General features: G+C 36.7%; 1 protein-coding gene across 2 annotated transcripts in view; it reads right to left on the reverse strand.

Annotated features, from left to right (window-relative positions):
- Positions 1-24,523, reverse strand: part of ERBIN (erbb2 interacting protein) — a 118,104-nt gene that overhangs the window by 78,508 nt on the left and 15,073 nt on the right. The window contains exon 2 of one of the 2 annotated variants that reach the window (XM_058824350.1): positions 15,462-15,536. The exons of the other annotated variant lie outside the window; for it this stretch is intronic. The gene's annotated coding sequence lies outside the window, so the exon portion shown is untranslated. The remainder of the gene's footprint in view (positions 1-15,461; positions 15,537-24,523) is intronic. 2 annotated transcript variants of the gene reach the window in all.

Consider the following 24,523-nt stretch of genomic DNA (forward strand, 5'->3'; position numbering starts at 1 on the left):
GACAAGGGGCTAATGTGTTTGTCACAAACACCAATAGCAGAGTGGCTGTGGCACCAGCCAAGGACTGCTGGCAATAACATGCTGTGAGAAAGAACAAGATGTGACTGGACATGGAGGTAGAACAGCACTCCTCTGGGACAAAAGTCTCTGATCTACCTCCTGGAGATAAGCACAGCTCAGCACAGCACAAACAGAGAAATGGGGTGGAGAAGCAGGCATGAACTCTATGGGGGGAACAAGACCATCTCTGACCCAAAGCCCTCTGACCCATTTCCACAAGGATCTGGAAGAATGGACTGTGAGTCGTAAGTAATTTGCATAGAAAGTGTGACATATCCCCAGGGCAGGGAAAGCTTATCTACTAATAGGTACTCTGATCTAAACCGAGGAAGTGGCCCTCATCAGCTGAATTGATGCTGCAGGCAGGACTGGTAATCTCTTTCCTTCTTTCCTTCCTTTCTCCCCCTCTTAAATTCATCTCTCTCTCTTCCCTTACACCCTACCCCTTTATCCAAAATCCAGGGTCATGTTAGAGGCCATTGTACTAAAATACCAATTTCCAAGCCAAGTGTGTAATTTACTAATAAAACTTTATAAGCTTTTGTGGATCATCTGACTTCTCATTCCTTTCAACCAATGAGTATCTACAAATCTTGGGTGCTCCCTTCCCCCTAAGGGTGCAACATCACAAAGACCTCAGCTAGTTCAGTTCATCACTTTTTTAGTTGTTTTGCAGAAGTGGTAACAGACGCTTCAGATGACTAGCAGTTACTTACTCTCAAGGTAAAAATATCTAATGAAATCTTATTTAACCATACTCTAGGAAACTATATCAATCACATCAGACTGAGTCTCAATACGTTTCCCTAACCAAAAAACTCTAGCACTCTGTTTTATGAAGAGAGTACTTGGAGGAACTATTTAATGTATATGCCCTGTTTGTACTCTTCCTTGATTAAAACCCAAATGCTACTAGAAATGCTTGCCAGCTGGTCTGACCCAGAGCAGCCATTCCAATCACTGCACTCCAGGGGTTGCTCACAACTAAGTGGACAAGTATTTCTAATTTCACCAAGTATTTCATTTCCAACTTACCACTGGCTTTAGCCTACATAGGGCGAGAACAAGGTCAGATAGCCAAAATAAAATAGTGAAAGACTGTCTGAGCAGTCAGGGATCAGGTTAGGAAAACTAAAGCACTGGTAAAATTAAATCTCACCAGGGGCATCAAGGGCAGCTAGAAAAGCTTCCACAAGATATCTTCTTTGCCATACAGAAGGAATCATATAAACTTCAGAGGCAGATCCATGAGAACCTCCAAGTTCAACAAGCCAAATGCAAGCTGCTGCACTTGGGTAGGGGCAATCCCAGACATAAACACAGACTGCGAGGCAAATTCAGTGAGAGCAGCCCTGTCAAGAAGGACTTTACGGTTCTCCTGGATAAAAATCTGGACAACAGTGTGTGCTCACAGTGTGTCCAGATGTGCTCACAGCCCAGAAAGTGTGTGCTCACAGCCCAGAAAGCCAACTGTATTCTGGTCTGTATCAAAACAGCAGCGGAAGGAGGTGATTCCACCCCTATCTTCTGCCCTTGTAACACCCCACAGAAGTACTGTGTCCAGTACAAGAAACTCTTTACCATGAGGGTGAGGAAGCACTAGAACAGACCGCACAGAGAAGTTGTGGATGCCCCATCCTTGGAAGTGTCCAGAGAAGGAAGGTGTGAACTCAATGATCTTTACAGTTTCTTCCTTAGAGAAGAAAGGTGATTTCTATTATTTCTATAGGCATGCTAGGATTTCTATTAATTTTATTTTTTCCTTCTATGGGTGATAGAAGGAAGACTATGAAAATGTGGCTCCCCTCCAAAGGAAATGGGAGAACTGGTTACCAATGACATGGAGAAGGTCAAAGCACTCAATTACATTTTTTTTGTCTCAGCCTTCACCAGCAAGTTCTCCAGGCACTTCACCAGAGCTGCAGAAAACAAAGGCAGGGACTGGAAGAATGAAGAACTAGCTATCTGCTAGTTCTTATAGAAGAAGATCTGGTTTTTGACCATCTAAGTGAACATGACGGTTCACAAGTCCATGGGACCTGATGAGGTGCATCCACAGATCCTGAAGGAATTGAGAAAGGAAGTAGGTAAGCCACTAGCTATCCTACTTGAGAAGCTGTGGAGGTTCTAATGACTGGGAAAAGGACATAAAACCACATTTTTTTTAAAGGAAAATAAAACCCCATAGAATTTACAAGTCAGTCAAGTCTCACCTCACTGCTCATAAAGATCATTGAGCAGACCCTCCTGAAAACTCTGTTAAGGCACACTGAAAACAAGGAGGTGATTTGTGACATCCACCATGTCTTCACTAAGGGGAAGTCATGTCTGACAAATGTGGCTGCCGTCTACAATGGGGCTACAGTTCATTTCAGACCCTCAATTCTTTCAATTGGTTTTGGAGGTCAACTTGGAAAGAATACTGATGTACCCAGAACATGTAGCAAACTTTCATACAATAGATGAGGATATAGGGTTATACTTCAGTGCAATGAATGAGGCCCAAGCAGTTTTTACTTTCCCCAAACTGTTTAAGGAAACAAAAATAAAAACAAAACCAAACCAAGAAACAAATGCCCAAAATAAAAACCAAACAACAACAATAACAACAAAAGAAAAAAAAGAAAAAAAAAGAAAAAAAAGAAAAAAAAATTTAAAAAAAGAAAAAAGGAAAAAAGAAAAAAAAGGAAAAAGGAAAAAAAAGAAGAAAAAATTTTAAAAAAGAAAAAAAAATTTAAAAAAATAAAAAAGAGAGAGAGCGCAAGAGACAGAGAGAGAGAGTAGATAAACCACAACACCCTCCTCATTTCAGCAAGGATTGGAAATAAGTGTGCCAGTGAAGGCTTCCTCAAGATAAGGAAAGCCTAGTATCTCTCTCAAGAAAAGTACCAAGGCTATCACCATGACAATGTGAAGAAAGAGAGAAAGTCAAAAGACATGGACTTCAGTTGGCTCACAGAGTGACATGGCTCCTTTTCACCTATTGAGAGAGTTTTGTTTCTTTTTCATGACCAATGGGCAGTTTATGTGTTTGTTAAGCAAATGTAATCATCTTGTAAAATTATAAAGGCAGTATGTTGCTTTAATAAATAGATCTATACAGCCTTCTGATGGAGTCCTGGTGCTTTGCGTCATGTGACAAATAAGTATCTTAAAAACTGCTTGCTTCAGAGGCATTTCAGGCAGTCTTTACCCCTTAATTACCATCCTCTATTTTAAATACTGAAAACAGTAAAACCAGCAAAATATTTCTTTAAATAATTCCAGGAGAGTATTGCAGAATCCAGATTATCTGTGCTTGTCCTTAACCATCCATTCATATTCAGCAGGAAAGTATATTTAGCTAAAGAGACTTTAGAGTGATCAAAATCATCCATACTAGAGACTCATATTAAGCAGAAAGAGATCCCATAGTGATCCACTAAAATCAGTCTAGTAAACCAAAAATAACTTTAGGGCAAGGAGATCAGTTGGTTTTTTGCTCTTTGAAATGGGGATGAGGAAGATGAAGCATTCCAAAGACTGAGAAAGAGCAACTGTATTCACCATTGGTATCACTGAAGACACCAAGATACCAGGTACAAGAAGACTTTGCCTGCCAAAGGATACCCATAACCAGATTTATTTTTTTTTAAGTGTCAGGGGAGTACATGAAGATGAGTATAATCATTTCATATGCAATGATAATAAATAAGTTTTACTGTCAGTGTTTACTTGCAAGATTCTAATTCACAATCTGCCACATTGGAGGGAAATGTGTGCCTTACAGTGAGCTAGCTTGAACAAACAAAACAACATACGATTTTGATTGAGGCAACAAAAGATAAACACAGCTGAGAAAATATTGATCTCTAGACAGTATATCTTTTGAAATTAAACATATTTTGCACAAAGTAGAAAGGCCTGTAGACCACAGACAGTGTAGTCCATCTCAGATTCCCAGACAGGGGAACAAGGATGGATAAGAGAGAAGAACCAAGGAGACACAAAGGACCCAGAGAACACTCTCAAAAAACAAATTCATCTTGCTTTTCCTGGAAGCAGATGCTGTCATCCTATCCCACTGTTTCTTGCTGTTTCAGTATCTGAAACAAAGACAGAGTGAAGCAACTATCTATTGATTTGGGGTGGTCAAGTCTAAGACTTTAATAACAAAACATTACCTCAAGCAGCATGAGACTGACCTGCTTGAGGATTTGTTACCTCCTAGTACTAATGCTGTCAGAGCTGCTGACAACCAGAATCCTTTAATGCAGGAAGAGGACAGCTGGTAGCACATTCTAAGCAGGCACACAAAGGTTCACATTTGCTTCCAGAATGCCCCAAAATAACCTGCTGGTGTACTGCAGGGGACATGCAGTTCAAAAGTGTTCTGCCAAGGGCTAAGGGTATGCTTATCAACATATGGATTGCAAAAGCATGACAGGTTCCTGGACTGGCTAACTTGCTGTATTACTTATATCTTAATTTAAAGAGTTTCACTGATCTGCCAGATCATCTACAGTTCTAATAGAGGTCTTTTTAATTATCTTAAAACTTAATGGACTGCCTAGAGTGCAATAAAGTGAAATTTTGTTATTTTCCGTATCACAATGGCACTTTTGCACAAGACAGTTAAGGAAACACATTCATATCTGTGCACACACAAATAAATCAGAGCTGATGGATTTTGTGGTTGACTACTTTTCCTTGGGAAAGCTAGTCAAAGAGAGTGTCCAAGTCATAAATGAAGACTACACCTGTGGCCTCAATTTTTTTAAAGGCAGCATTTCCACCTCTGTGGATATAGCTACAAAAACCTTATCTAAGTATTCTGAGTGCAAATTGTGTTTTTGCAATAAAACAAACATACCTAGACCTGCGAAAATTGTCTGGTGTTCAAAACTCCCTTTTATAGCAGAGCAGATAGTGCAGAAATGACCAATATGTCAGCATTTGATCTCATCACCGGAAAAATGCTACAACGCATATGCACCAGATTGGAGGAGTTTTGGATCTCATCAAACTGAAAGAAATAATTTATTAATCAAGACACCTGTTTCCCAAAGCATAAGCCTCAGCTCATATGCTCTGAAAAGTTATTCAATAACGTAAAGAACAAAATACCATGTTGTTATTAAACATAAACAGTTAGATCTACAACACCCTCAGGAGGCATAGCTGTTACAGGTAAGAATTATATTGTGACTTGTAATTGCCTTTAAACCCCATTATTCTCAAGAGAAGCAGTAAAATATAGCACTATTTTACTTTGTTTCCCAAGCACTGAGAACTGCAGAATGATGGAGGTTCTTAGGCACCTCTCCAGATCACGTGGTCCAACCTACCACCCAGTCTACCACATCAGAGCAAGCCAACATTAGATGCTGCAAAGTCAAACTACTTTTGAGTTAAGGTCAATATCAGTTTGTAAAAAAGGAAGCAGATCAGCTGGATTATTTGCAAGCATTTCCAAGGGAGAAAGCTGAGACTTAGTGGCTTTTGTTAACTGTGGTGGTACATGTGTCTACACCTCGACTCCAGCAAAATTGTCTAGTCAATGTAATTACTATCTTAGGTAGTCATTTTCCAAGTCTTGTAAAAGCAACGGAATAATCACATAATGATTCAATCATACATGAATGCATAATATAAAATGTTCCAGCCTGCATTAAAAAAGGTATGAAGTAAATCTCCTTGCAGAACCAATACAGCTTATACCAATATATTCTGCTTTACAGGAAAGTAGGGTTGGTTTTCAGACTTACAATTTATTAAAATCTATAATGAAGGTTGCTTTCCAGAATGGTAAATGTGAGGGGGATTAAACTGTTACTGTATCCTGTTCCTAATCATTCTGCTTAAGGCATTACTAATGTCTACTGTTTCTGTTACTTGATGCCATCACATTAGCTCAAGTAACAAGAAACCAAGACAGAAATGAAAACACAGAAACAACACTGGTTTTCAACTCCCAACCTAATGCTAAAAAGTAAGAATTTTAGGAAGGCTTTAAAACATTACTATTCACAGTGTCCTTAAACACTGTACTCATTTAACATAGACCTGTCTTAACACAAAATGAACAAGTATAGTGATCTCTTCATAACAACTTGATTCTTCTTTTTGAAGTATACAATATAGCAGTAGCCGACCTTAATAAAAAACTAACAAAAAAACCCCCACGCACAACAGAAAACTACCAGAGGTGTTTTTGTAGATCACTTATCTTGTCCTCACAGATCATTCTTAGGGACAAAACCAACATATTTTAGAATAGCAACAACCTGTACCCTGTGCAGCATTACAATTCTTTACCAAACCATTTTTCTGAAAGTGACAGTTGTGCTAGCTCAGTGACTAAAAGTGAGCAGGTGTGCCAAGCTACAGACTGAGGTCCAGTTAACCCTGAAGAAGCTTTGTTGTGAGTGGTAACAGAAAGAATCCAACTGGTTTAATATAGGAATTAAAAAGAAAAAACAATTTTTTTTTTCAAGCTACAACTTTCACACAAGCTTCAGCCATTTCAAAGATTTCCACTGCTACTATAGAATTGACATTAATTTTTGAGAGAACTGAACATATCTCTGTGACATCAGAAAGCCAATTAGCACCACAATGTGACACAAGCACTCAGTATAACAAGACAGACTGCAAATCCAAGAGGAAACTATTTAGATCTGGTGCCCTCACCCTATGTTCCTATGTGGCCCTGTTCCTTTTCACCCTGCACCCCTTCATTCTTTAGTTTTCCATCAGCACATGGATCCCAGACAGCGAGCACTCCAAAAGGTCAAAGTTTTTTCAGTCCTATTGTTGTTAGCCACAGCAAATGTGGACAAAACTCAGCCTTTTTTCACTGTAGAACAAGAGAGACTGATGAGGGGAAAGATGTGGAATGTGGAAAATTTGGAAAACAAGTGACTAAGAGAATAAGAATACATAAAACAGAATATCCCAATTGAAACAGTAGTAATATTTATAACTAAAACCACAAAACTCAGTCATATACACACACTAAACAACACCCAAATGTATACCACTGTTTCTATAAAGACACACTTGATCAAAATTAAGTAGGTGGTTCACTTGTATTATGCTATTATCATGATCCTAATTTCTTTTTGCCTACTGCCATTCATAAGATAAACCCTTTTTCCTCCCTCACTTCATCACACCCATATCTTTTATTAGATATTGAAATACTTTAGGAAGGGACATAGCTAATTTTATTGTGCAGTACTTCAGAAGTATGGCACCAAGTCTTACAGAGACCATGGGCATGTACAAAATGCTGGTGGCAGCCAACACCCACACATCTGTGTGCAAACAGCACTTGTCTAAATATTGCCTCAAGAGGATGGCTCACTAACAGATAACACATTTGCTACTTAATATGAGGAAAAAAGAAGTGATCTGGATACTAAAGCAACTGTGTGCAAGCATGAGAGAAAGCGCAGGGAATAAAAACCTGTATACACAATTCTCCAAAAACATGTCAAACTTAATCAAACAATTCCTAGGATAAGTCCTCCATCTGAATGAACCCAAGATTGTCCCAGACAGTGTATTCTTGTCCTGAACGACAATCAACCTAAGGTTCAAATCCTCTTGGACAACACTTTCAGGTTTCAGCCCTGTAGATGAACCACTACTGCTTACACCCCAAGAGTAAGACCAATGAAGATGGTATATTTCTCTCCATCTAAGACCTAGGCAGTCAGATAGACATTTGATACACAGGCAGATACTCTGCCAGTTATGACAACTTATGCACAAATAAGTGCTATCCCTAGAGCTGTTTCAAGCCAATAAAATATAGATGGTCATGACAGAATTCAGACAACAAATTTTACCAATTCTGAGAATGTTTGTGGCATCAAATGTTTGAATTCATCTTGTGCCTGTAGCCTTTCATGGCTACTGGCTGGTCCAGGAGATAGTACAACACAGTTTAAAAAATTTAAACAGCTGAGGCTTTATACTAGAAATTATCAAATTGTGCATAAAATACTGAATTCTTAGAAGTAATAAAACCTAATTTGTCTTAATAGTTATGAAATTGATATTAGGAATTGGATTAATCTTTTACATTTCACATCCTTCAGAAACATAATTTTATATCATAATGCAGATTTCATATTTAAATTGTCTCAAAAAGAGAAGAAACTAACAGCAAACAGTTGCTGTTGTATATAATTATATACTTAATTATAGATCTCACACTACCAGCCAAGTCATTATTAGGGTATGTTAATTCCTGAGTTCTCTTTCCTTTCAGGGCAGAGGTGAGCATGAGCAGGCTAGTCAAGCAACACTTAAAGCTATTTTTAGATGCCATTTCCCCCCCACATGTGTAGAGGCATAACTTTCCAATTAACAATTGCTATTATGAACCTTTTACTTCCTTCTGCATTTATTTTGTTCCTCACTGCTTTACAAAATTGAATTAGGTGACATCACTGGCCAGTTGGATTACAAATACAATTAGCAATCCGACAATATGCTTGCAAAGCTGCTAAATATTCATAGCCACAAAGGAAATTAACTTCAGCTGTGCTCTTAACATGTGAAGTGAAACAAAAATATTTTTGTGTTATTGCTTGTCTGAGTGGGTTTAAATAGAAAAAAAGAACCATCAGATACTTATTACAGCTTCAACTGTCAATTATTGCACATGCCAACTTGAAAGTTGGTGTTGTCTATAAACAATAACAAAGATACGAGGAGGAATAATACATTTCCATATTGAAAACAACAATAAATAGTTTAGCAGCAACAATGAAGAATCAGAGATGAATTTTTAAAACCACACTGATCTGAAGTAGGGATATACCCTGAAGGCAAATGTCCAGTATCAAAACTTTTTTGTAAACTCTGGACAATTGAACAGGTGTCTTCCGGGAAGCTGGTGTTTTCTGTTTGAATTGATTTTAAATTTTTAACTACCTACAACAGCTACTGACTAAATATAAACATAAACATATAAAACATCAAATCAGTAAGTATTTTTACCCTACTACACTTCACATAGGCACGCATCATCTGTCACCGAGGTATGATCTGTAACTCTGTGACATTATCATATTACTCTCTAAAAGACTAATGCTACTGCCTAATCTCATGGTTTGAGCCAATTTCTAAACACTAAGCCCTGGCTTGCTGTCAGATCTCACTACCTGCCCGAGAACCAATGATGGAGCACAATTGTAACTTTTTATCATATAATTTAAAGCTCCCCAACCCCTTTGTTGCATCTAATTTATAATCTGAAATACTGTTACGGATTATTTGTTTCACAGATGAAAAGAAGCTACAGAATTCCCCCAGATTTTTGCTACGTAACAGGATAACAATCCTCCTCTAACACACAAAAAAATCCAGGCCCATAAGCTACCTGAACTAAAAGGCAAACAGCTTATTAAGGTAATGAAAAAAATCTGTTATTTGAAATTGCAGAGCTGCAAGGTAATTAATCCCCAGCTCACAATATAATTTAAGGAAATTAATATGCTGAATTTAATTGATTGGAAAATAGTCCTAGTTGTTCCTGTCTAAAAAAAAAAAAAAAAAACAAACCATGCAGACTGAATTTGATGTAACCAATGCAGACATAGCTTCTCAATCTGAAAAAACAAATCCATAATTTTTACTTAAAAAAAAAAATCATGTGTGGATGGCAGTCTCTGGAAAGGAGCAGGATATGAGTTTGTTATATTTCCTCCAATAATAAGATTGCAGTGAGGGTTATTTTGTCACAGTTCTTAACCTTTTTTATTAAGTTTAATTTAAACCAACACAGCATCACAAACAGAAATGGCTGTTTGTGTTCAGTCTTCAGTATCATCTACTGATAGAAGCACTAACAAAATGCATGCCCTAAAATGCATTTGAAGATTATATCCATACATCTTCCAAAATCCTTTTTGCTGTAGTTGCCCATTCCAGTTCAAAAGGTCTTCCAGTAATAAGTGAAATGCTTATTAGATCTGATAGCCAAACAATGGAGGTTCTTGGGGGTTTCTGGCTTCTAGATACCAGTCCATTCTCAGTGCTGAGTAAAGACAAAAACAATCAGATATGAGCTTTCAAAACAACCTAACATTTGTTTAATCTAAAATTAATATTTTTCTGGATCTGCCAGATCTTCAACGAGCTAGTACAAGATCTGGGCAAATCAATTAAGTCTGTATTTAAAGATTTCCTAGCAATAAAGCAAGTCACCTGTTTATGTACAGATTATTGGATTCTAATTTGTAGGAGAAAAACTGTATTAGATTACACCTCTATGCAATATTCTGTCTAGCAATAAGACACAGTAACTAAAAAAGAGAATAAAATCAACCCTTTCCAACAGGTTGATTCCTAACATGCCAGTCAGCTCCGTTAAAAGTTGAAAAAGCACTAGCACATTCTCTAGTACGGAAAAAACCTCAGTACTGAGGATCAACAGTGAGATTAATGGACTTATTTCAATTTAGATACCAGCTTTCCTTTTAATACCATTAAGAGTTTACAAGTTAGACTTAAAATGATGGACAAAATTACTCAACAGTTTTAATGTATATGCTCTATGACCATGCATATAGTCCACTTTTCCCATAAAATTACAGAAATCCAAAAAATAATGCACATGAAATTTATCTTTTCTGGTGTTAACAATAGTAAGAGACTGGGCAGAGAATAAACATTAACAATATGGCACATAAAAACAGAGACCAGAATGAGCATCAGCAGTTAGATAGCAGTAGTGTTTTTAGCACCTAATTTAAAAAGAAACAAACACTTTCAACAGCTTTGATTAGACTAGCAGGCCAGCATCTAAGTCTAGAATAGCAAATACTGAGAGACAGAGCTTAACCAATTTATCTAACACCTACTCACTAGTTCAAGACTAATGAGCCTTAAACTTAAATCTTGCTGGATGTAAAAATGCCTGGGTCATCGCACCCTACAGATACCAAATCTTTATCTCCTATGGTTACTGTTTGCTTTCAATGCATGTGAAGAAAACTACAGTTCACATGCTTGAAAATGAGGAGCCTAAGTCAAAATTTGACTGTTTCAGAGGTATGGGAATAAAAAGGAAAATAAGGAAAAGAGAAATATCAAAATATAAAAAAGGGAAAAGAAAAGCTGGGTTGGCTTGCTAATATCTATCAGTCCAAGACTTCTCAGAGACCTAGTACAGGTCTACAGGTGACCCTTCCAGTGACAAAGTCCTCAATAATGGTGAGAGCCCCTAAAGAGTCACCTCTCTTGCTTCCTTATCTTTCCATTGTGATTACTTCTGCTGTAGGACAGCACATTCCTCTCCAGTCTTCTGCTGTTTCTTCTGTTTCAATATCCTATTTTTCATACCCCAAGTTGCTTCCCCTGCCTTTCTAATACTAGTGTCCCTGACATGATTCCATCTTAAAGAATTTTCCAGATGATAAGCACAGCTGGGGATTGTCTACTTACATTCAATGCATATAAAACCAAACATAAACTCAACCAACAGCAACAATGTTTTTATCACGTCCTTTGCTTACTTCTGGAAATCACCAGTACCATATCCATTACTCTGACCCACAATTCTCCTTGCTTCTTCATCCTTTGAATCTCTGTAGTCACATCTGTCCCCAGCCCCAAACACCCAAAACAAAACCTTAATCTCCCAAAAATTGTACTTACTGCAAAAAATAATTTCTGGGACACTGCTTAACTATATTTTGGTTTAAGTACTCCTACTTTGCCACTTTTCCTTTGAAGATATAAGCAGCTTATTTATCTTATTTTTCAAACTATTTTCTCATTCAAAATCAAAAGGGAAACTCCTCAATCAATAAAATTAGCTTCTACTACCATCTATCCAGTCTCCTGTGTTGTAAAGTATGGTCTGAGGGTATTCTATTTCCCATCTGTTAGAGGTTGGGCAGTGATCCTCTGTTAATTTGGCACGGTTTTTTATCTCTCCCACAACCAATCCTCCCTCTGGGGAGATACCTTCTGTTAATGAGCCATTGAGTGTCACTGCAAGACTGATAAAATTACATCATCCCCTTGTGAGATGCTCTGCCCAGGGGAGGAGCCAAGCATTCCTAACTGGATATAATCTGAGATTTGGAACACCACAGGCAGCGTTTTCCCAGTGGATTCCCAGAGGAGCAGCTTTCTTCTCCACTGCATTCCCAGAGGAAGATCAAACCCACCTACACCACCACAGCACCTTCAGAGGAAAACTCCACCCTTCTACAGGATTGCTGCTCCAACAGAACTGCACCTGGCACTGCAGGAGGACTGCAGCCACCATTGAATGGGAGTGCTACCAACTGTCTAGAGGCTGTCAGGCCATACTCTAGCTCTGTCAGTAGTTTTTTTTTTTTGTTTGTACTATTACATTTGTATTTTTTAGTTTTCCTCATAAAGAACTGTTATTCCTATTCCCATATCTTTGTCTGAGAGCCCCTTAATTTCAAAATTATAATAATTTGGAGGGAGGGGGTTCACATTTTCCACTTCAAAGAAAACTCCTGCCTTCCTTAGCAGACACCTGTCTTTTCAAACAAGACACCTAGCTTCACCAATTTTTCAAAGCAACTCTTGACAACATTCCCACATAGATATATAAAATGTATTCACTGTGTATTCCTTCGTATTTTCCTCATTTCTTGCCTTCACAACAATGCTTATAAATAAAATCCCAACACCTACCAGACTGCTGTTGTGCAAATACTACTGCTCATCAAACTAAATAGTGTTTACCATCACCATCCCCCATATCATGTGCTCCTCTATCAAGCTAAGTCACCCTAACCTGTTCTGAAGGACAACAACCTGTTGTCTATGCTACACTTGTGTTGAATCATGAGAGGCAATTCCAGTTTGTTTACTGAAACTCCTTTATATTACATAAAGGGTAATCACAGTGCTTTGGGAAATAATTGATTTTACCCATCGTGAATGAAAATGCATAACTACATATGTTACACCTATAAAAATACATGCATAAAAACCAAATAGTACAGCTATGCTGGTACAAACATCTAGGCTTTCCAAAAAGAAAATTTAAAGCAGACATCTACCTGGTCTGTTTCTTTGCTGTTCCATAGTAAGCAAAAAAAAACCAAATAAAGTTTAATAAAAACATAAAATCAAGAAAATAAATACTTTGAGTCCTTATTGTTTTATTCAGGGAGAAGAATAAGTCCACAATTCTACCATGAGAGGCAAGAGTCAACCGATTTTCTTGATATCTGCAAGAAGGTAGGTTTTTTCCCCTTGTGCTCCAATTAAGTCAGCTACACAGTCATAGGACGGCTGGTGCTGGAAGGGACTTTAAAGATCATTAGTTCCAACCATTTTGCTACAGGAAAAGGCAATTTCCACTAGATCAGGTTGCTCAAAGCCTGATCTAGTCTGGGATGGGTCCTTCCCAGCTCCTCTGGGCAACCTGTTTCAGTGCCTCACAATCCTCACAGGAAAGAATTTCTATCTAATATCCAATTTAAACCTACCCTCTTTCAGTTTAAAGCCACTCCCCCTTGTCCTATCACCACACACTCTTTCAAAAAGTCCCTTTCCATCTTTCTTGTAGGCACCCTCCAGATCCTTACAGTCCTGTAAGGTTTCTCTGGAGCCTTCTCTTTTCCAGGATGAAGAACCCCAGCTCTCTCAGCCTGTCTTCACAGAAGAGGTACCTTAGCCCTCCCAACATTTTCATGGCCCTACATGAAACAGACCTACTACAAAAGGTCCAAACTTTCAGAAAGTTTTACCTGTGGATTCAAGGGGAGGTATTACTCCAAAATAAGTTACAATATTTGTAATTGTGAATAGAGATTCAGAATAACACTGGAATATTTTTTGCTTTTCAGCATAAAAAGTAAGGAAGGATTGAAGCAAAAGCCATATAAACATGTAAACTGAGCAAGAACATTCTCTTGGTTGAATTTTACATGGCTTGGTATTAGCAAAAAAGACCAGAGGGGCTTCTCCACCTAGCCTCAGAGAGTCAAATCAGGCAGATTTTATCCTCAAACAGCAGCAGTTAAATGCAAAAGATAAGCAGTGCTCCTTTCTCACTTAAACAACTAGTTCAAGGGGTAGAGAAAGGGAACTACAAGAGTAAACAAGAGTTTGACATGATACTCTAGGGAAAATAATAATCCTCTACCATAAAACCAGAATTAACCTACCTTATTACAGGATTGCAGTCAAACTATTTCCAGCTGATCAAAAAATTTATAATGTGAACCATTTGTCTGTTGATCATCAAGTTTTTCTCAACTTTCATAATAAAAGTCTCCTATTCTGCCAAGCAAGTTAAACATACCTGTTAAATTTATTCAAAATAAGTATATTTTGGTATATTTTATCTCATTCTCATTCACTTTAGTGGTCCTAATATTAGCCTCCTAGACATCTTGGGTAGACCCCCTTCATCCTTTGCTTTCTGAAGCTTCTGACCCACAATTCACTGGTATGGCTTTTTTCCCCCCTCCATTTAATTAACAGATGCACACTTATCACTACCATATTAGCCTGTTTTAGATTCAATGTTTTCTAAGCATCTAGTAAAACATCCTTTAACTGATTTCCCTTCAAAACTGAGTAGAAAAGGAATTTCTATACAGATGATTTCACTGAATGGCTTCCAAGTGATCATTATAAAAAGGAACAAATAAATACTGCTGATTAAACTTCATAGTTATTATGTACAATCAAAGTCAATTCACAGTCATTTATACTTGATCAAAAACAAGGTTTTAAATACACTACTGGTTATTTGGCTCCTTTCAATAATAGGTGTGACTCCAAATCCTTTTATAATTACTTCTAAAAATACTGCATCCATCATCTTTTAAATGAATATTTAGTATTAGTAGTAGAAGACCACCTGCGCATAAAATTAAGCTTCCTGTACTTAGGGAGTTAGTCATCCTGTATGTGACTGCAATATTATAGTCCATAGCAAGCTATTTCTGCTGTGGCCACAGAAAACCAATTGATAAATGTTATTTTTTCAGTTCTCATCAAAATAGAATTGTCCTTTTTCTTCACTTTGCCCTTCCTAAACTGCCAGCAGCTATTTTAACTATCAAACACATCACTTTTTCTACCATGGGTCAGTGACACTATGCAGATCAACCATTAAGCATTTTCTTCTCTCCTTCAAACTGAGTACCCAACACTTTTTTCTTAATAAATGTTCTTAGAATTATTCATCAGTCTTTCATGAGCAGTATTTCCAGTCTCTTGCATTTGTATTGGGTATTTTTACTTCTGCACATGCTTTAATAGATATTCTACTTGCCTCTTCTCTGTAACTGATGTTTACTTCAAGTCATTTTTATTTGAGAAAAATCTCTCATCTCTTTTCACCCTAAAATGAAGCTGCTGATTCATAACAGGAAAACCCACTCCTTTACATCACTTACCTAGTCAGCTAGCTCACTCTTATCATCGTTGTCCTCATTTACTTATCAACAGAAGTGTCAGAAGACCACGTGGACCTGCAGAAACACTATGCTATTTCTACAAAAATGACTGTCTGCCTGTCTTGGATGACTATAAGTCTTCACAGATATGTAATCTGTAGTATAATATCGTCATGGCAGTATAGCATTCCAAAACACATAGCACGTCCCATGCTACTCCTTCCCTATAATTTAAAGAAACTCATTCTTTTTGCTTTCTGCGTACAAGGCTTCTTTGGACTCAATTTGATGCAGATTAGCTAGCTTCAAATTTACATGGTCTTATTTAGTGACATCCAGTATTTCTCATCCTGATGTGGAATTCTGTAAAACATCAATCTGTACATTGTTGTATGATCCCCCTGACATAGCAATGATACAAGAAGAAAATTGTAATTTTTATATAAGCTTGTGCAATTAAATTTGTAAATTCATACCATTCTTCATATTAAGATAGTTATTTTGGCAGAAAAACAAACTATGGCAGATCCATTACAACTACCCTCAGCTGCTTATGACATCACTGAAACTAAGCTATTCTATCAGGCATTTCTGTTTCACCATCACTTCTTCCCACTAGGAGGACAATATACTTCCATATTATAATGTATTCAACTGGACCATTAAGAAAAAAACATCCTGGGGTTAGTGGGGAAAAGAAGAAACAAAAGGAAAGGAGGAAATTGTCAGAGAGGTCTGTGAATGACACAAAAGCAACATCTTTTGAAGAAATAGGCACTGGGATTCAAAGACAACTGTTGAAAGCAAGTTAACTTGCCTACATTAGCTAGCACTTGATTCTGTCTCCATGGAATAATGCAGATGGAAAAGCATAGGAGAGAAGGAAAACAAAGTCAGATATGCTATTTAAATACTTCAGAAGAATTCTCCATGCACTTGCCCTCTGATACCACCACACATTTATGACACTGTTTAAGAAGTTTTTTATTTGCTAGCTACTAAATGACAAACAAGATTCAAGAACTGCTTACGTAATGCAAGCATTAGTACCCCAACATCTAGCCTTTGCATAGAATTAAACAAAGTTGCTTCTATGGAGACAGGATGTTTTCCTTACAATACCCAATTCTGACCATGCGACAGCCAGCAAGCTTGTTCACACAAGTCAACCCTATGATAACCTAATCTTGTTTAGACTCTCTTAGCAGTGCACGCATTTTAAGGGACAAAATAACTACTACTCTTTTGGTGTCCTAAATGAAAAAAACATTCAACAAAGCAGGCCAGAATATGTTAACAGAAGTGCCTATGGGTCTGAAAATCATTTCAGTTATTGAGACAGCTTGTCCATAACCTCACCTACACTACAGGGAACACCAGGCTCACAGAACAATGAGTTCCCCTAGTGCATTGCCAAGATAAAATATCTCATGCAGACTAGTTTAACCTTCACAGCTGGAACACCTGAGATATGTTTGAGCAGGCATTTCACGCCAGAACTTGTCAAATATAACTAGGAAGGGGGAGAATTAAGGCAACATTTATTGCTACAAGGAGAAATGAATCAGCAAGTCAAGAGGACTCACAGATTAAATATGCAAACCAGAGCTTATGTAAGAATCTTGGAACACATCCAAAATAAAGAAGTCACAAGAATACTGAAGGGATAGGATACAGAGAATCCTTTTTAGTCAACGCAGCTTTCTTTATTCAGGTGGAAGTCTTGATAGCAAGACAATGAAATAGGAATTTCCTTAACTAACTGTAATTACACCGCTTCAAAATTGCATCCTTAAATGAAGCATTGTCAGAAGACCAGATACACTCCAAATACATCAATAAACAAGCTGCAATACACTGTAAGAGTGAAGATTTCAGAGCATTGTCAAATTCACCTATCAGACGATTACAAATAGTTAAAAAGTAAAAAAACTCTGACAACTTTTAGGCTTATGTTTCTTTCATGTACTTTGACTATTCTCAAGTAAAAACTTGTCTATGGTTTCTATTTCCATGTCATATTTCAGTACCTGTTAATACATGTTGATACATTATGTTCACATTGGACCTAAGCATTTAAAATTGTGCTATGAATTCAGCAGCCTGACAAATACAGCAACTTTTCCAGAAACCTACTCGTTACAAAAAGCTTTTGAGAAGCTGGAGAACACCTATCAAATTGGCATTAAGAGGCCTCTAGCCAAGATGATCACAAAACATGAAGAACACTTACTAGATCTTTTGTAATGCCTACAGCAAATTTTTCATTACAACATGCTTTACAATTCTATTAAAGATATGTATGCAACCATAAGCTTATCAAAAAGCATTTGCTTCACAATCCTGTTCTTTTTAGCAGGTAGATATTCTCTTACCCCAGTAAAGACTCATTAATCAAAGCTGCTAGTGAATCAACTGTTAGGAGTGAAAAGGGGACTAAACTTAAGAGCAAACTATTGCAAAGCAAGAAACAAACTTCACATTTAAGCATACCATTTGAATTACCCCAGTAATACTGAAGTGTTTCCAAGTTAAAACAAGCAGATTCACAATGAAACTAGGATTATAAAACAATGTTCTAATTTAACATAAAATTATTAGCAACATTTAAATATGTGTATTTGCCTATTATCTTACACATATTCAAAGTTACTGAACAATATTAGTAGCATAAAAAAAGAAAGAACCTCCTCTAAATCCAAGCTGTGCACTGCTGCCTGAACTTTTCCACTTTGGGGTTAGCTTGGCAGTAGCAGCTTATTAGAAGTCCCAGCCTATGAAAATGATAAAATTGTTTCTCTTTTGTGACAATTTTTTCCACAATATCACTCTCTAGTCAGAGAATTATGAAACAAATCTCCCAAGTTTAACAGAGAAAAATTGCACTTCTTAAAATTCTGTAAACAAGGATGTACAGAAACAATTTTGAAGCCATCACACAGAACATCATTATATATATATATACACATATTTAGGGTTTTCCTCTCAAAAACAGAATATGCTCCTCAAAATCTAACTTTTTTTCATTAAAACCCACTCTATCCCCATGAACTCATTTTCAAGTAAAAAGTTCCTACACCTGGTAATGTCTTTTCACAATTTTACCTAATTAAAGTATCGTGACTTCTCTACTTTCAAGCACATAATTTCAGCAATTATTAAGCATTTAAAACATTATTTTTGCCATAAAAATATTTTCTCTCTCAAAAGTCAAACATTTTGTGTGGCTAGTTACACATCTTTGTGGTGTGTTCTAACTATAATCTCGAATCAGAGCAAAAGATGGTGAGAGCAGAATAAAAAAAATGCATTTGCTCAATGCTCCTTATGAGGACTAAGACAGTATATTATCCTATTCCAGTACATACTGTAATCTATCAAAGACTTTTGTGGCACTTCAATTAGGGACAAAAATTGGAAAATAAAAAAAAAACCCATATCATTCTAGGCAGTTTTTCCCTATTGTGCTATGACCCCTTTCTGAGCATCTATATGCATCTGCTATTAAATAATGCAATGAAAAATAAGTTTAAAAAAATCCTTTCAGTCTTAGCCCATCCTAAACATACCACTAACAAGCATACAGAACCAGAACAGTATATGCATGCAAATGAAAAAAAAAATAGCTGACTCCCCCAAAACAACACAAAAACCAAAACAAAAAACCCCCAAACAAACAAAAAAGCCAAGCCAACCCAAATCACTCTAACCTTTCTCTAGATAGAACCACAGCATCTCGTTAGCTTATGCAGGGCAGAAATACTTTGAAATTAATTTTATTTTTTGCACAAAGCTACCTGAATACATTACCATAAAATGGGTTATAAATTCAAAGTAAGCAAATAATGCAGAAAAAATAGACCAGATGCAATGGCAGTCTACAGAAGTGCTCACACAGAGCTGTACCGACTTTAAAGTACAGACCATGCTCTGTGACCCAAGTGCAAGAGACAGTACCAATACAGCAAATACCTCCAGCACCCCTTGAGAGAAAAACAATTCACATTTCTTATGCATCATTCCTACAAGCTACTGTAATACAAATTTAAAAGTTAAAAATTTGTCATTCTTACACGTGAGGGGGAGAAGATATTAATAAAACATTTAAGAGTGTAACTGAAACAAAAACTGTGTCAAAACATTCAGCTCCCCTTATCTCCTTTAACGTACGTGGACAGTCACCTACCCAAATCACTCCACCACTGCCAATTTACACCCCAGGAGCCTGAATCAGCTTCTCAGCTAGGACCACAGATTCACCAGGACGCCGAACAGTTTATTAAACCATCCACATGGATCTGTGAAAGACAATTAAGAAGTGTTTTCAAAATGATGGGTGTAAGTGGCCTTGCACAAAACTACGGCAGTAAATCCACACATTTACTTTGTTCTACACCAGAATCAAACATTGACAACACAGAAGCAGCAATATATAACTTACCACAACAACCACCATTCCATCAACATTAATTTTTGTTCTTTGTCAAATCTGAACATAATGAAATCAGAAAAAGCAGTGTGTCAAAACACAGAAAACGTAAAACTGATTATGGTCTCCTCCTTCTACGGCAGCCAAAACTGAAACATATACACTACTAGCAAGCTAGACTTCATAACAGCTCCCTGTTATTTGTATGAATGGAGTTAATTATCAGATTAATAAAATGTAACCAAAACCAACAAGCACTTATGTGCAGGACCTGGGCTGAATGACTTCCTCTTTAAAGTTCTGGTGAACCTCCATCATGTTCTCTGAAAGAGAATCTATACCACCCACACAGACACAAAAGTTTCCACAGCCCTCATGGCGAAATAAAATTCACTGCAACAAACGAATCTTTTAAAAAGTTTCAATTATTTTAACTGGACCTGCTAGCTGCCTTTCTTTTAGCTTAATGTCATGTTTTACTGAAGGTCTGCAGCCACAGCTACTGGCAAGAGTGGAGACAGTTGCTTACAAGTAGTTGGGTCTCTTTCTCAGAAGCTTACTCTGCCTGGTGAGCTTGTGTGGAATATTGCCATACACTCTGAATGTTGAGAATACCAAGTTTTAATATGTAGTCCTGGCTAGTAAGCCAGAATAAAGCAGTAAATCTAAGATGCACGTGTAACACACCCATGGTGTGTTACACATGCATCTTGGTCACATTTGTTGAAGATAGTTCAAATACAGCGTCAAAATAGAGAAGAATGGTTTTTCATCTGTTTTATGAACAGCTAACACATCTCATCCAAAAGAAAAACTTCTAATAAATCTAGGTTTCTATGTTGATAAATGAAATCTTTCCTGAAAGAAGTTATTCTTCAGGAGATCAGATCCTGATTAGTTCTTAATACACAGTCACAAAACCGAGTTTCATGATTCCTCGAGTTTTGTGATTCCTAAAGCTTTTACGACAAACAGCAGCAACAGAATTGCCAAGAAAATAAGAGTTTCTGCCACTGCCAGAACACTGTGAGATTTAACAAACATGAAGCATCCATAGAAATACAGCTGTTCAACACATCTTAGCTACCTTTTCCAAAACATAGGTTTTATCAGCTCCCCAGGACACCCCAACTAGAAACTGAAAAATGCCACAGTTCATGACTGCACTGCTACTTTCCCGGTTTTCTCAGGAATAAAAAAATTGAGCTGCTGTCCCTTAAAGCAGTGGCTCTGAATTTTCCTTCTAAATTTTTCCTACTGCATTCCTATCTATAATCTATAAAATTCTTGCATGGCTGAAAATACAAACATAAGTATCACATTATATCAAGTTCATATCTAGCCAGCAACTCCCTTCATACACACCCTGTTTAGGAACTGATGGTCTGTGATATAAAGCCTGGAATAGCTTTCTTAGCTTCTAACTAAGGAGAGCTGATTAACTTCCCTCTGTCTTGTCTTGTGATCTTCCAGAGAAGATTCAGTTCAATTTGAGATGTAAATGGCACCTTTATAGATACAGAATGGATTGTTGAATATGCCATCTCTTCCAGTTTACCTATTCAAGCTTATGACTACCTGCAATCCATGATACAAGCGCTTGGTGCTGATGTAGACTCCAAAAGTTAATAGCTGAGGAGGAGTAAGAACTTCACATATCATTAGAAGAAAGACCTTTGACACTTCTCCTAATGCCAGTATTCCACATAACATGGTAACTTAGAAAGTAGAACTAAGGCTACGGTCTACTTCTGGCTTTTTCATTACCAGAGACTTGTAATTTTTAATTAAAACACGCTACCTAATTAGTATCAACAAGCCAATCCAACTCAATGCAGCCAATATGTTGGAGTTTTTGTGGCTGCAAAGACAATTAGGAGAAGAATCAACTTGGATTTTATTCCACTATCACACTTGTGAAAAACATGCTGCATTTCAAAAAAAAAAAAAAAAAACCACTTAATAAACAGAGTAATTTTTCCCATTTTACTGTTTACTGTACCTAGTCACCTGTTACCGTTACTCTATTTTTTTTCAATATATGACATGAATGATCAGGGTCTGCTTATCTACATGAAATTTCATTGAAGTCCTGTGAAAATGTAGATGTGGTTAGTACTGCTATCAAGTATGTCAGAGTTTGCAAGAACATATCCTAGAGCCTATGCTAAAAATAACTGGTAATATTACATTATAAACCAAGGGTATCTATCACTTTGGCTAAGCTTATTGGAAAAAAGTTCCAGATGGAACACCACAATGGACACTACTTTCATTTTCAGACAGAGCAAAGAAGCATCATCACACCACTATATCTGCAATATAAGAGAAACCAATGATAGCAGTGAGCAATGGAAAAGATAGCTTAAAGCAGCAAAATTAATTTAGAAATATTCTACTAATAGATCTTTAATACTGTAAAAAAGATTAGTTGAGATATTTATTAAGTCACTTCTACTGCAGATCAGTAGATCTATGCATAAAATCTAACATTTTGATTTCACAATGATCAGAAAAAAAAATCATTTAGTATCACAAGATTCTTCCCCTACATTTTCTTCATCTACCATGACAAACTGAAAAATTATATTCAGATTTTTTTCAAGCTGAAAATAAGTTTAGGTGAATCCAAAGTGCCAAATAAGAAAAATAGGAACTTATGAATATATGGGCATAATTACTAGCAGTGCACATATAAAATCAATACTTTAGCAATTACATTAATGCAGTTGGTCATGAACTGAAAAAAAAGTCTCCTCAGTTGCCTTCTGAAAGGAAGCAAATAATTTGTATTTTTTTTTCCATTAAGTTGAACAAACAGAGGATGCATATAATTACAGGTAACATAAAAATTAGCCTATATTAGAAGAGTTGTTTTGAAGAAGTTGTAAGTAATAATTTGCTGTAAAAGAAATTGTTTTGATATGTATTTATTCTACTTTTAAAAAAAACAGAAGTAAGTGCTTAAACACACTTGACTACTATTGTTAAAAGTGCTAAAAGATAATCTGGTTATTAGAAGTCAGGTGATTAGCAGGACAGGGCATCAACTAACAGATACTTTGTGAGCTGAAGTACTTCATGTTGAGTAGCTGACTGATTTGTATGCAACCTTAACACTTAAATTCGACATTGGATCCTAAGGTCTTCTCTAGATCAACGACTCAAGAAGTGTAGGAAGAAACCCACTCCAGCAGTACATAATAACCTCACTAAGCTCAGCTTCACTACTGGCTATTATTCCAGCATGCAAGACTCACAGTTCAATATTCGAGTGTCAGGACGGATATCAGAAAACAGATGATCACAGAGAGAGAATGAGTAATTTTTATGGATCTTTAAATATTCTCCCTCACAATCCTGCCTAATTCCAAGATACAGAGATATAAATACAGGCACATACACCCAAAAAGCAGTGTTCAACTTGCTTTCTAACCACACAGCAGAACAAATGTAAAAATACATAGTTATCTTTCACAGACCTTTTCTGCCCAGCATTTCATCATATGCCAGATACACTGAAACTAAATGCTGGTCCCTCAAAATCTGGCTCTCCCCCAAAATCCCAAAACTGCAGCATCAAAAAAAGGAAAAAAAAGTCTCTGTGTTTCAAGTGGAAAAAATGCAGGAGAAAGGTAACTCTAAAAACAGTAAAAGTGAATGCAGTTGATAATATTTCAATCACGCATTGACTTAGAGGGGGAGGGATTAATGCAAACATGAAACTGTACAAAAAAAAGAATTTACTTGCCTTCACATTAAATTTCAATTTACCACACTCTAGATTCTTATTGCAGATAGAGTCTCAAAAAGTAAACACGTGAAGGAAACATAAAAACAGGTGCAATTTTTTCCCATTTTAATTTGCAAGGTCAACAGACACTTCAGTATCTTAATAACTAACTAAACTATGAAAGCATTTAAAAAAAATCCTAGTATATTTTCAATCTCGAGGTGTGGGAAGGAAATTAAACTACCAACCTCTGCATCACATTTTCAAAATTCCAGTCCCAGAGAAATTAATATCATTATACTAGCAACTCTCAAGTATGCAGAAGATTATCATTCAGAAACTACCTTCAGGAAGAACTCTCCAAATCCTGCACAGCTTAATCTTGTACTAGATAATTTGAAAGCAAAAGCCTAATATATAAGTTATCTTCCCAATTATAAGGTTCAAGAAAATTTGGGACTTAATATAGTCTGAGCTTTTTTTCCACCTTTGAACCCCAGAAAAATAAATTATCTTATAGCAAACACTATTTCCCCTGAAATGCTACATCAAATATTTATCAATCAACCAGAAGATAAGGTGCTGTTTTACAGATTAAAGAGCAGGACAAACAAATAGACAACTGCTGTCATGAGAAATAGCTTGACTGCTTAAGGATGTGTTGAGAACTATCCGTTTGATGCCTTAGGATTCCAGTAAGCAGGCAGGGTACAGCCAAGATATCAGAAGTAATTGCTACGAACACTGGTGGGCCTGGAGAAGGAAAAAGTCCTCACAATTCAGTTTAAACATTTTTCATGTGATGACTCTAAGAAGTGCATTACTAAGGGAGCAATTTAAACTCAGATAACAAGAAATAAGTTTTAAACTCACTAGTGCTTTAACAAACCACTGCACTCT

This window comes from Ammospiza caudacuta, chromosome Z (assembly GCF_027887145.1).
Source record: "Ammospiza caudacuta isolate bAmmCau1 chromosome Z, bAmmCau1.pri, whole genome shotgun sequence".
In the NCBI taxonomy this organism is placed as follows: domain Eukaryota; kingdom Metazoa; phylum Chordata; class Aves; order Passeriformes; family Passerellidae; genus Ammospiza; species Ammospiza caudacuta.